Genomic DNA, 12,076 nt, shown 5'->3' with positions numbered 1-12,076 from the left:
TAGAGCTGCATCAATCCGTGTTGATGTTGATTTAGTTTCAGTCGCCTGAGATGTTTTTAGTCGAAAATCGAACAGGTTTGTTTGTTTGTTATTATTTAAATGTTTCTCTGTTGTTGTTATTATGGTTTGAATTCACATCACAGATATTGAAACCTTTGTATTTGTCTTAACAATCAAATAATTCAGATACACACGTTTGTTTTAATTTAAAGACGGTGAAACATTAACACTTGGATTTATTATCTATTTTAATCAACAACAGCTAGTTAGTGTGTGCGTTTGTGGACAAGAGTCCTCCTCCTTACTTCTTCTTATCCCTCTCTTCTGATTCTGGTTCTGTCCCCACTTCGTCCCGCCCCCTAACCTTTTATTCATTGGTGAAATGATCACTGGCAACAATAAATAAAAATGTACTCATTATCTCAAAGATTTTGATAATCAATGAGAGAATTTTATTTTTTATTAATTTTTATCAGTGGATATTGGTAATTATCATGTTAAATGTCATAGAATTTAAGACCGAGTTCAAGATATGATGTATGCCGTGAGTAAACCGTGATCCAGCTAATTAAAAAAAATAGTTTTTTGCTGACTATTTTAAAAACAATATATAAAGAATTGGCCATTTTTGAAGAGGAATTAGCATTGTCCAAGAAACTTGATAAACGCTCCGATAACACACTGAAATTTGCATTTAACACAGTTCAATTCTTTTGATTACATGTTTAATGTGTTTAATATTCAGTTCATGGATCATTTTTGTGCAGCACAGACAAAAAAATGCAGTTATATGGAGACGGACCATAAGTTTTGTTCAATAAATGTTTATTTACTCATGTTAAGGTCATTTTATGTATCATTTCTTATTAGAAACTTGTTATCAGATGGAGATAAAACAAGAAAATGGCCAGTGGCTGCAGTGAGTAAAATAATCATGAGTTGCAGCATCATTTCTAACATTCTGTATGTGACATTTATTGTTTACTTAAACATAACCATGTTTTATATACATGTATATAATTTTAAGAGCCTCATCATTTTTCCACTGCTCTGCACAGGAGCCGCGTTCTTTACACAGCAGCCAGATTTATCCTGCGCTCAATCATAAAACTTATTGTTTCCTGTCGAGCTCTGTGCCGTGCAGTAAAAGGAAAAACTACTGCTGCGCCGGTTTTAAAGTTGAGAGCAGTTGCACTTTGAAAAAAATAAATGTGAATCCGTCGCTCTGGCTCGAGGCTCGGCACATTTTTCATTAACGCTCGTGTTTTTCCTTTCTGATTATGTTCCACTTGGAAATGAATGATTGACAGCGAAAAAGCAGACGAGTTGTTTTTCTGTTGTTGTTTTTTATATATTTCCGCCTCAAGGCAGAGTTGTGTAATTGAATTTGATTATGCTTTTGTTTTCTTGTCTTTTGTTTCTTCACGAAGTAGTGATTGAAATTCTGATGAATTTTCTACGTTTATTTATATCCGGCTTCTCTTCTGAGAGGAGGGAGTTTGACGAGTGTCGATGTGCAGTTTAAAAAATGTGTAGCAGACAACATGTCCTAATTTATTCCAGATTTTAATCCTCTTTATGGTATTATTGTATCAATGTTGTGCACAAAAACACAAGATTATGATTAAACATTTTCTCCAGATTCGAAAAAGTTATATAATTCACCTACCTTTGCTTATTTTAACCATTAAAGAGCCAGAAAATGTCCTGTGACTAAGTGTTTTTGCCCTTTTTTCAGAATAATGTTATTTACAATGTTCTGCATGTTAAAATAGTTTATTAACCATTTAATCTGAATTTTATTTAGAAAAAACACTGTAGTTGTACGCAAACACCAGATTTTTGCATGTTAAATTGTCAAAAATACTAAGTTCTCTCCTCTCTGGCGACAAAGATGCTGATTTGCCGACTTCCTGCAACAGCACGAGTGAAATTACCGTAATAACCACACGTTGTGCTTTGACGTGCAACTTCTCAGCTTTCAGAAACGCTGCTATTTTTCCAATAGCACAAACCGTCGCGCAAATATGGTAACGCAAAATGCGTAAACGCGCAAACGTGTCTTCTGCGATACGCTCGGGTTAGCCTTGCTTCTGGGTGTTTTAATATATTTTGCTCTTAAAGTCTCTTAAGCTCTTAGCTCACTAACACCTGAACTGCTAATGCTTCAGCTGTTAATCATAACACTGCTGCTGATGTTACTGATCCAACACGGCCAGTGCTGCTGTAAAACAGCTGCTGTGCATTAAAAACGAGAATATGCAGCTTTACTTAAGCGGTACCTTTCTTGCTACTGATTTCCTGAAGTGATTCAATGATTCTGAGTGACGATTTGATTCATTTAAAGATATTTAACTTTGCTTACTTTAACTTTGCGTGTTTATTAAAGAGAATTCTCATAAAATTTTACTTAAGCCATAACAAAACTGGATTACTTTTTCAAATACGACCACACAGTGCAACCATAGAACAGTGTTTCCCAAACTTAAATGTGTGTGTGTATACATATATATATATATATATATATATATATATATATATATATATATATATATATATATATATATAATAGTGTCATCAACGTATACTGTAACTTGAGCAGTTGTAGAGACTTTATTTTCTAGTTTCTTTGCTCCACATAACAAAGAAATCATTACATCTGAATCATTTTGGCTTGGTGGATGATAACATCATCATTTCCTGGTTTCATATGCACTGCACACAACATTTTCTGACCATTAAACATGTCGATTGATTGAGAAAATAATCGACAGATGAACCTTGCAGCCCTAAGTAGGTCAACATTTGAAATGCAATTGCATTATATTTAAAGAGTTGTGAATCATGTTGTTCCAGTGTTGTGTTAACATTGTTGTTGGCTGACGGGGCGTTTGTGTGATATAAGCAGTAAAACACGTCTCAACCAACAAAGGCCTCCACAGTGACACACAGAGTCAAAACACCACAAACATATTAATTAACTCCTCACAACAGAGAGATTGATTTTAATTAGTCGTCGTTTTGTTTTCCAGTGACGAGTTAATCTGCACGTTTGTGTGAGACTCTCTCGCTCTAAAATTTCTAAATTACTCAAAGGGTTGATTTGAGCAGCAGCTTAATTTTCAAGCTTCGAATCAAAGCACTTTCTTTAATTTCAGGTTAATGGGAGTGAAGTGGTCGTCGATGCTGGAGCACAGCGAATAAATGAGCCAGTAATGAAATGAAATTGAAAGGAGAGTTCGCTTTAGACCAAGTTTTTATTCTCCCAATAAAGACTTGAGGGAAATTGGGACGGGTTAATCTGAAAGTGAGTGTTGATAATGTAATTTTTAAATGCTTAGATGCTGGAATAGACAACTGTTTTTTGGCTTCAATGTTTCATAGTGTAATGCAGAGAGAGAAATAACAACATTCATGTTCATATTGATCCTTTTATAAGCCTTTCTTTAACCCTTAGATGAGCCTACTAAAAAGTTACAGTAACACACCCAGAGCACCAAAATGTGCTCAAACTAGTTCAAACTATAAAAATGTTTATACTAACTTTTTTTTTTTCAAAAATTAATGATTTTTTTAAGTTTTTAACCCCTAAATTGCCAAGTTGATGCATGATGCATCAAAAATAGTGATTTGAACGGGTTTGGATGAGGACGTTTTTGTCCATAGGTGTGTTAGTGTGAGTATTTTTTAGTTCATTGTTCAAATTTTGAACAATATGTATGTATGTATGTATGTATGCATGTATGTATGTATAAAATATTCTAGAAATGAAAAGCCCAAAACACAAAAATGTTTTATTAAACAAGCTCTGAGGAAAAGCAAAAGCAACAGAAAAGTTGTCTGTTGCCCCTTTTTAAGTAACACAAGCTTCTCTAGTAAAGTATAATCATATAATCTAGTCTTTTTGATGTTTATTAGTTGTGCTCATTTCACAAATACAGTTGTACAGTGTTTCAGGAGGAATATAAGCAGCCATTTTACAGCGTTTGGGTCTGTTGCTTTAAGCAGCAAAGTGAGGGTTAACATTTTTATTATAACATTCGCATGTTAGCACAAATGTTTGTCTTTCCTCTTCCCTGCAGAGTTCACCCTTACCCTTTTTTTACAGCCTCAGTAAAAACACAAATCCAAAACCAGAGTAAAGTGACATATAACACAGAGTGGACGTACATAAAAACAGGAAGTATGAGACACAAAGACAAACATCATAAACTTTAAACACATTATATTAGGCCTAAAATGACCGAGTCCCTGCTGGTTCCTCTCAGACTGTGCAATGAAATAAAAACAAAAGGTCGGTAAAAGTGGAAGACGGAGCAACGTAATGTGGAGGATAAACGTAGCACCGGGTAATTATTGTTTTAATCATAGTTTTTAACTTTGACTGTATCATCATCTCACAGTACACTGTAGTCCACTCATTAATCCTTGCGTGACAAAAACGTGATGAGTCACCGGCTGGAAACCATTGGTGACGTAAAACAAATATTTGTTCACATTCAACCCGTCATCAAATCAAAGCTGATTTAAGCCTAAATAAATCAGATTCACATGAATCGCCATGTCTGTACATCCATCTTCTTTCCCCTCAGGTCAAGAGTCTGGGTGTCGTCCTCGACAACACTCTCTCTCTCTCTCTCTCTCTCTCTCTCTCTCTCTCTCTCTCTCTCTCTCTCTCTCTATCTCTCTCTATCTCTGTCTCACAAATCCCAAATAATCGTTTGCCCCATAAAAATGTCAGAAAAAGTTAAAAAATATCGATCTGTGTTTGTCAAACCCGGAAATAACGATGTTCTAGAATTGTTTTCTTTATGTGGAGAAGAAATTAAGAAGATATTCACATTTAAGAAGCTGAAACCTTGTTTGAAATCTTGTTTTGTTCTGATAGATGCAGATATTATAGATACCACATATGCCACGGACACACTTTGGTGCAAACTTTACCTCCTAAAATGACACAAAAACCAATCGGCACGTAGATTCGGTTCGCTAGAATTGCTCATCTCCAGTTGACGGTGAGAGTTGAGTAAAAGATGCACTTTCTTATTTTATTATCAGGACGTTTTGCAACCCTGATATCAAGCTCCATCCCGAGTCTTCCCACCATCCATGAACTGTTAAAAAAATGTTCAATTCTGTAAGCTAACATCGCTAACGAAACACAAAGAAACTTTATCGTTTTGTCGATAAAGTTCTTCGATACTTGGTTCACAAAGACCAAATGGAGGCAGAATAATAACGTCAACAACCAAAAATCTCACACACTGCAGCTTTAATAGGGTATTTCTGCACCAACGACCACCCGGTAGTCGAGTGTTTCTTTTAAATACGTGATAAACGCGCGTTATCAGACGTCGTCCTGATCAGAAATTACTGTACAAACCTCATTATTCCCACATTTGCCGATTGAGCTGCTTGTTTTCATAGCAGTCGTGTTTGGGACGTGAACCCGTGACTCGGTCCAAATTCCATCTGTGTCTGCAGGGAAATCCACTTAAATGCTGTGTTTTTTGGTTGTTTTTTTTATGGATGCAGTCGCAGCGTTGATTGCTCGGAAAGTTCTCCTCCATGGTAGCAGATGGTAGCTCGTAGTTTCCTCGGCGTGCTTCTCGCCCCTCAGGGATGTTGAGAAGAGGGCCTGAGGATGGAGGGGAAAGAAAATCATCATCACCCTGCCCCATGGCCTAAAAAGATAAGAACCTGATTTGACCCATTATTGCCGGGAAGGATGTATTTGACGTAGAATGAGAGGAGGGTGGAAGCTGCTGGCAAACAGGCAAACCTTTGCTGCCTCTAGTGGAAATTACATAACATTAAAACCACAGTACACATGGCAGAAACTTCAAACCGAGCATCAGAATGAGCTACAAAAGGTGATTTAAGAGACTTTGAATGTTCAGATGATTTCAAGGCTTCACAGATAAAGGTACAAACAAGAGAAGACAATCAGTATTTTTAAGGTTTTCCAGTCAACGACATTGAATTTCTGTGAAATATATCTGGCGTTTAGAATCCAACAGATTTGTGTTTTTGGAGGCAAATGTCATTATTAGTTGTTCCAAAAAGTCAGATATTTAGGTATATTTCAAATATACACTATATTTAATTGTTAAATTTTTTTTAATTTCCAAACCCCTTATGTCAAAGAAATGTTATCAAGGCTTGATATTCCACTTTTTAACTTTATTAAAAATGATTATAGTTAAAAAATGATTAAATATAATAAACTTGAATTTAGTAGCTTAACACATTTCACATTACATTATTAAATGTTGAAAAATGTTTTTCTGCGTTTCCCAAACCTGAAAATGATGATGTTTTTGAATGTTTTTGAATGTCTTTGAATCGTGTCCACAATCCAAAAGGATTAACTTAAATTAAAGAAGCTGAAAAAATTAGAAAGTTTCCTGTTAATTATTGAAAAAATTGAATAATTGTTAGTCCTAATTAAAAGCCCTAATAAATATACATCTTTCCTCCATTCTGACCATTATATTATAGCTTATTAAATAAGAAATAGCTGTACAATTTCCAACAGCCAAAGCATTTCTTTGCATTTTTATCATGTGAAAAGAAACAGATCTGTGTAACAGACTCATATCAGCTGATTTTTATTAATTAGGTCACCACTTTGTGATGCAGTCGACAAACTGTAAGAAATGATGATTCAGCACCAGATAAATCGCAACGAGCTAAAAAAAGACGTTCAGTTTTCTCCTCTTTTATATTTAAGTGACTGTGTTTTTCCAATGTCACATTTTTGTTTTCCCCCCATATTTTCCACACAGCCCCCAATTCCAAACCACAAACTTAACTCAGAAAGGGACTTTTTTTTTTCTTTAAACCCTTTGAAAGGTCAGTAAAAAGCAGCAGTGTATGTGTCTCCTCTCCAAGGACAGACAGACAGACCTATAACAGTAGACATGATTAAATATCAGTTTTCAGCAGAAGTCTCCTTGTAATTTTCCTGTTCCAATGTACGTAACTCCCCTTTAGCGTCTCTGCTGTGTCTTTGTCGTCTCTCGTGTTTTGACGTGCGTCTGTGGTTGAGATAAAAACCCCTGTACCTGGCCGTGAAGTCTGTTTATTGTGAAGCCGTAGATTAAAATCTCACTTATTGAGCAGCTGTTATGTTCGGGGAGCAGCAGTGACATCGGCCTGTCTTGTCATTATTAATCCTCTGAGTACAAAGTCGACACCACACTATCTTCTGCAGTTTTTCTTCTTTCTATATTTGTTTTTATCTCTACATTAAGGCTGCAACTCTGAGTTAATTTTTGGGGAGAGTTTATATCATATCTCTCTCGGTATCTGTGCAATACTGGTCAAAATCACTGGATCTGACCTTTTTCCTCAGAATTCTGACTTTTTCCTTAGACCATTTTCTTACAATTCTGACTTTAATCTCAGAATTCTGACTTTTTCCTTAGACCATTTTCTTAGAATTCTGACTTTAATCTCAGAATTCTGACTTTAATCTCAGAGTTCTGAGTTTTTCCTTAGACCTTTTCCTCAGAATTCTGACTTTATTCTCAGAATTCTGACTTTTTCCTTAGACCTTTTTCTCAGAATTCTGACTTTATTCTCAGAATTCTGATTTATCGGTATTAGCCCTATAGTTGTGACAAATGTAAAAAATAAATCATCAAATACACGGAGTGTGACACGGTTGGTCAGTGGCCACACAGGTCTAATCTTCCCCACAGATGTATTTTCTGTGTTCAGCAGCTGCGCAGGAGGGAAAAGAGGTTATTTTCTTAAGTGTCTGCTGCTCATCTATGCTGCCAAAGAGAGACGGAGAGAGAGAGAGTCTCTGGAGAGAATGTGGCATGTGTTGCCAAAGCAAACCCACAGAAACTTGATGAGTGTCCCTCACTGTTGCTGCTGCCTCAGGAGATCAGCGCTCACACTTGATTGAAATTCCTCTGGAACGCCACTCACAGTCCCCCCCCCCAGTTATTGTCTATGTACTTCTTTAACTGGACAAATAATGGGTTTTTGAATGGTATTTGGTCTAAATATGAACGTGGGTACAGGTGTCTACCGTTGCATTCTTAGCTCCTTCCTCATCTGTGTCTCACGTGGTGGACGCAGCCCCAAGGACAAACGAGTCTGTTTTGTTTTGTCTCGCTCTTAAGCGTAACCACGTGTGTTAATAAAGGTGACATTATGGTTTTTACATAAATATCCGTCCTTAGCGTCTTATTTTCATCACTTCTGCCGTTTCTAAATATGGGATTGAAAAAGGGAAGCCGGCTAAATCACAGGCTTTTGTTGTTCTTCCTGTGAAATGGGCTTCTTTCTCAACAGGAGTGAACAAAGTTTAAGCTTTAAATAGAAGTGTGAGGGTTTTTTTGCTCGTTGTTTTTGCTTTTCATGTCAATCATAAGTGCAGAACTCCCCGAGGCGTCTCTCCAGCTGTGCCGCTCCGTGCTGTAGGTAAGAGACGCGACTCGAGTTGCTGCTGTTGTTTAGACCGGCGGCTCCTGCGGGGCTTTAACGGAGCTCAGCTGTGGATTCCACATATGGTTTTCGTGCACACAGGTTGTCATGCAACATGAGGCACAAACGGGTGAACCCGATATCCAGAGGCACTCAGTGCTCGACTTCAATTTACATTCTTTCTCGTGTGATTTAATATCAGCAAGAGTTTTGGCTTTGGCACTTTTTTGGATGGAATGTGATCGGCGTCTGGGCTGAAGATGTGTGGCTAGATGGAGCAAAAATACACCTGTTAGTGGAAAAGAACTAAAGGAAAAACACACTACCCTCATTAATGTTTGCATGCGATGGCATGGAGGCACTCTGAAGATCCAACAAACAATTTCAACCAGTATTCACAGAGCAAGGCTCCTCAAAGGCTTTTTCGCCACCATTTTACAAACTGGCAAATTTTGATCCACTGGATCCAGAAGACTTTCTGGATTTGTATAGAACTTTACCTACTTAAAGCTATTACCATCTTATATAAGCATGACGAAATTCATCCTGATCTGTTGAGGTGTTGCTGAGATAAACACATCTGAATTTAAAGGGAAATTCCAGTATTTTTCTACCTGGGACCCTTTGTTTATAAATGTTGGTGTTGAGATGGCTTTGGGTGTAATTTCCTGTAGACTTACTCTCACCTTAAAGGGCCACTTTACCCAAAAAAAAAACAATTTCACAAATTACCAGAGATAAATGTGTTATTTGATCAACAGACAGTGGATCTGGGATACACTGATGTTTGTCAAACAAACATAGAAAACAAAAGTGAGAAAAAAAGTCTAAGGAAAAGTCAGAATTCTAAGACAAAAAGTCAGAATTCCACAGATATTAGAGACAGGGCAATGTGGGATTTCTTGTGGCGGATATGTGGATTAGGCAAATGGACACATTAATTGTAGGTGTGAGTGTGAGAGTGGATGGTTGTTTGCCAGTCCATCACAGGGACACAGAGACAATCTGCTTGATCCATCAAACACTGTTTTGTAGAGGGTCCAATTCTGCATAGAATTGAGTTAAATTTTAGTTTTTACTTATAATATTAAGAATGGTTGAGTTCATGGATTCAAAGGGTTTTTGCAGACGATAAAAAGCTTTGTCGGCCTTAAAAGTTCAAACCTCTGAGGTCGTATTTTGTTGCATCAGAGTCAAAAAAGAAAGTCCACAAGGACAAAGCCTATTTATTTATTGTTTTATCTATAAAGGTTGTTTTTTATAAGAGACAGCTGTTGCTTTTGTGTGAAATAATTGAATTGTGACCTGCTCTGTGACTCTCTGCCGCCTCTGGAATATCCTATAATTACGTCTGTGATTTAAGCTTTGAAAGATTCCCGTCCAACCGTCTCACAGACAAAGAAAAGGAAAACAATCTCAGGAGGAAATCTCTCTCTCTCTTCTTCACAAACTCCTGGATCAAAGCTCTGAGCGACGTCCAATACACAAATGTCTTTAATGTGGTGTTTTGACTAAATGCTGAATTTGTCTCTGTTTTATAGAAGACGACAAAACAACATTCTCCTCTGGCTTAAGAATTTCTCTCATAGGAATTATTTTCTCACCAGCAAATTTAAATTAAATGTCTTTTTTTTTTTTCTTGGAGTCATCTAACGAACAAAACCAGACGCAGAGATGCTAAAAATGTATTTCATTGCCATTAGAAACTGATTTTTGTCAATAAATCTAAGTGATTCTCATTATAATCCTACTCTTAAAGTGATCTACAGTAGTTGGCAAGAAAAACAGTGGACTATTCCATTCGGACCTTTTTCCGTGGAGGGCAGTGTATTTTCTAACAATCAAACAGCAGGAAATAAAATTTAAAAAGCTCCAATAAAAGACTAGCTTATGCCATGACTATGAGAGGTTTTATGGTCTTTGTCTCATGATGCGACGAAGGACGGAAACCGCTTTGTGTTGCCAGGACACGTGAACCTGACTTCAGAGGACATTGCTTTGACTTACATTAATTTCCTGTAGACTTACGCTCACCTTAAAGGGCCACTTCACCCAAAGAAAAATGCATCCACTCTCTGATGTTTGTCTTTGAAGCAGAGAGAAACATGCACAACTAAAGTGAGAATTCAGAGAAAAAAGTCTAAGAGAAAGTCAGAATTCGGAGAAAAAAGTCAGAATTCGGAGAAAGTAAGAAAAAGTAAATCAGAATTCTAAGAAAGTCTAAGAAAAAGTAGGAATTGTAGGAAAAAGTCAGAATTCGAAGAGAAAAAGTCTAAGAAAAAGTAAGTCAGAATTCGAAGAAAGTCTAAAAAAAAAAGTAGGAATTGTGGGAAAAAAGTCTAAGGCAAAGTCAGAATTCTGACACACACACACACAGCTGTCTTTATTGCAACCTCAGTAAAATTCTTTGGAACAAATATTAAAATAAATGTAATTATTTAATGACACAGCCTTTAATGCATTTATGTGATATTTCAGGGAGTTTTGGATTTGAACCAGTGATTTTGAACTCGTATCATATCAGTACCACTGTGGAGTATCATATCACCTCATATTACCGCCATAAAAGTTATTAGATTTAATATTTTTCTTTAAACGTTCTGCCTTTAGCCTTTCCTTTCACTCCACCTTATTTAGTTTCACAGGAATTACGACACAGATGAAGATTAGACGTCTTAAATTAGATAAAGATGGTGTTTCATGTCTTTTTACTCAGCAGAAGACTGCGTGTTCTTTCGTTTGAAGAACACTCTGTTCTTAATTTAATATAATAATGTTGTGTACTTGTTTACTGTTGTGTTTACTGTTTGTTGTACTGCACACGGACCTGAGCGGCCCCATTAATTTCCCTGGTGGACAATAAAACAAATCTCTCCTAATCTAATCTAAGTCTTACTAGATCATAAATGTTCAGGCTAATTGATCTTCTTCCCAAAGTCAATTTAACAATTAAAACAATTAAATGTTTTTATTTTAATACAGTTTGTGTCCTGTAATACAGCCCATGTTTGCTAGCGTTACCATAGTAACACACAAGTGTTTACTTGAGGTGGATTCTCTACCGTCTATGGATTATAAGTATTATTATTATGGCAGTGACACAAAATGTGAGTCTATTATTTTGATAAATGTCTTTCTTGCAGGAAATCATCATTTTCACAACAGTTTTTTAGTGTGTTACAGATTTTTTTTGATTTATCGCAATCTTAATTTGAAAAATTGGATATTGATTCATAAATTTCTTAGATAATCATCTTTTCCGTGCCATTTCCTGTGTCTTCTGTTCAAATCTCGCAAGACATTTCAGTTTGTTTTCCACAAAACAACCTAACATTATTGTCGTCTTCTTCTGTATTTACGTATTAGGTCGTCTGGTGCTAATGTAGGTTTGACGTACGTGAACCAAAGTCTAAGAAAAGGTCAGAATTCTAAGAAAAAAAGTTAAAGAGGTCATAATTCTAAGAAAAACGTCTAAGAAAAAGTCATAATTCAGAGAAAAAAGTCTAAGGAAAAGTCAGAATTCGGAGAAAAACTCTAAGGAAAAAGTCAGAATTCAAAACAACATAACAATGCTGTTGTCTACTTCTGATGAGCAGGGTCAGAAAGAACAGCACAGACTTTAAACAGGCCGAAG

General features: G+C 36.3%; 1 protein-coding gene across 3 annotated transcripts in view; it reads left to right on the top strand.

Annotated features, from left to right (window-relative positions):
* The window catches only part of pawr (PRKC, apoptosis, WT1, regulator), a 67,525-nt gene that overhangs the window by 22,107 nt on the left and 33,342 nt on the right, over nucleotides 1-12,076 (top strand). The window lies entirely within an intron of this gene.

The sequence above is a fragment of the Solea solea genome, chromosome 3 (genome assembly GCF_958295425.1).
Source record: "Solea solea chromosome 3, fSolSol10.1, whole genome shotgun sequence".
NCBI lineage: Eukaryota > Metazoa > Chordata > Actinopteri > Pleuronectiformes > Soleidae > Solea > Solea solea.
The sequence above is the reverse complement of the archived record's forward strand: the minus strand, read 5'-3'. Positions and strand labels throughout refer to the sequence as shown.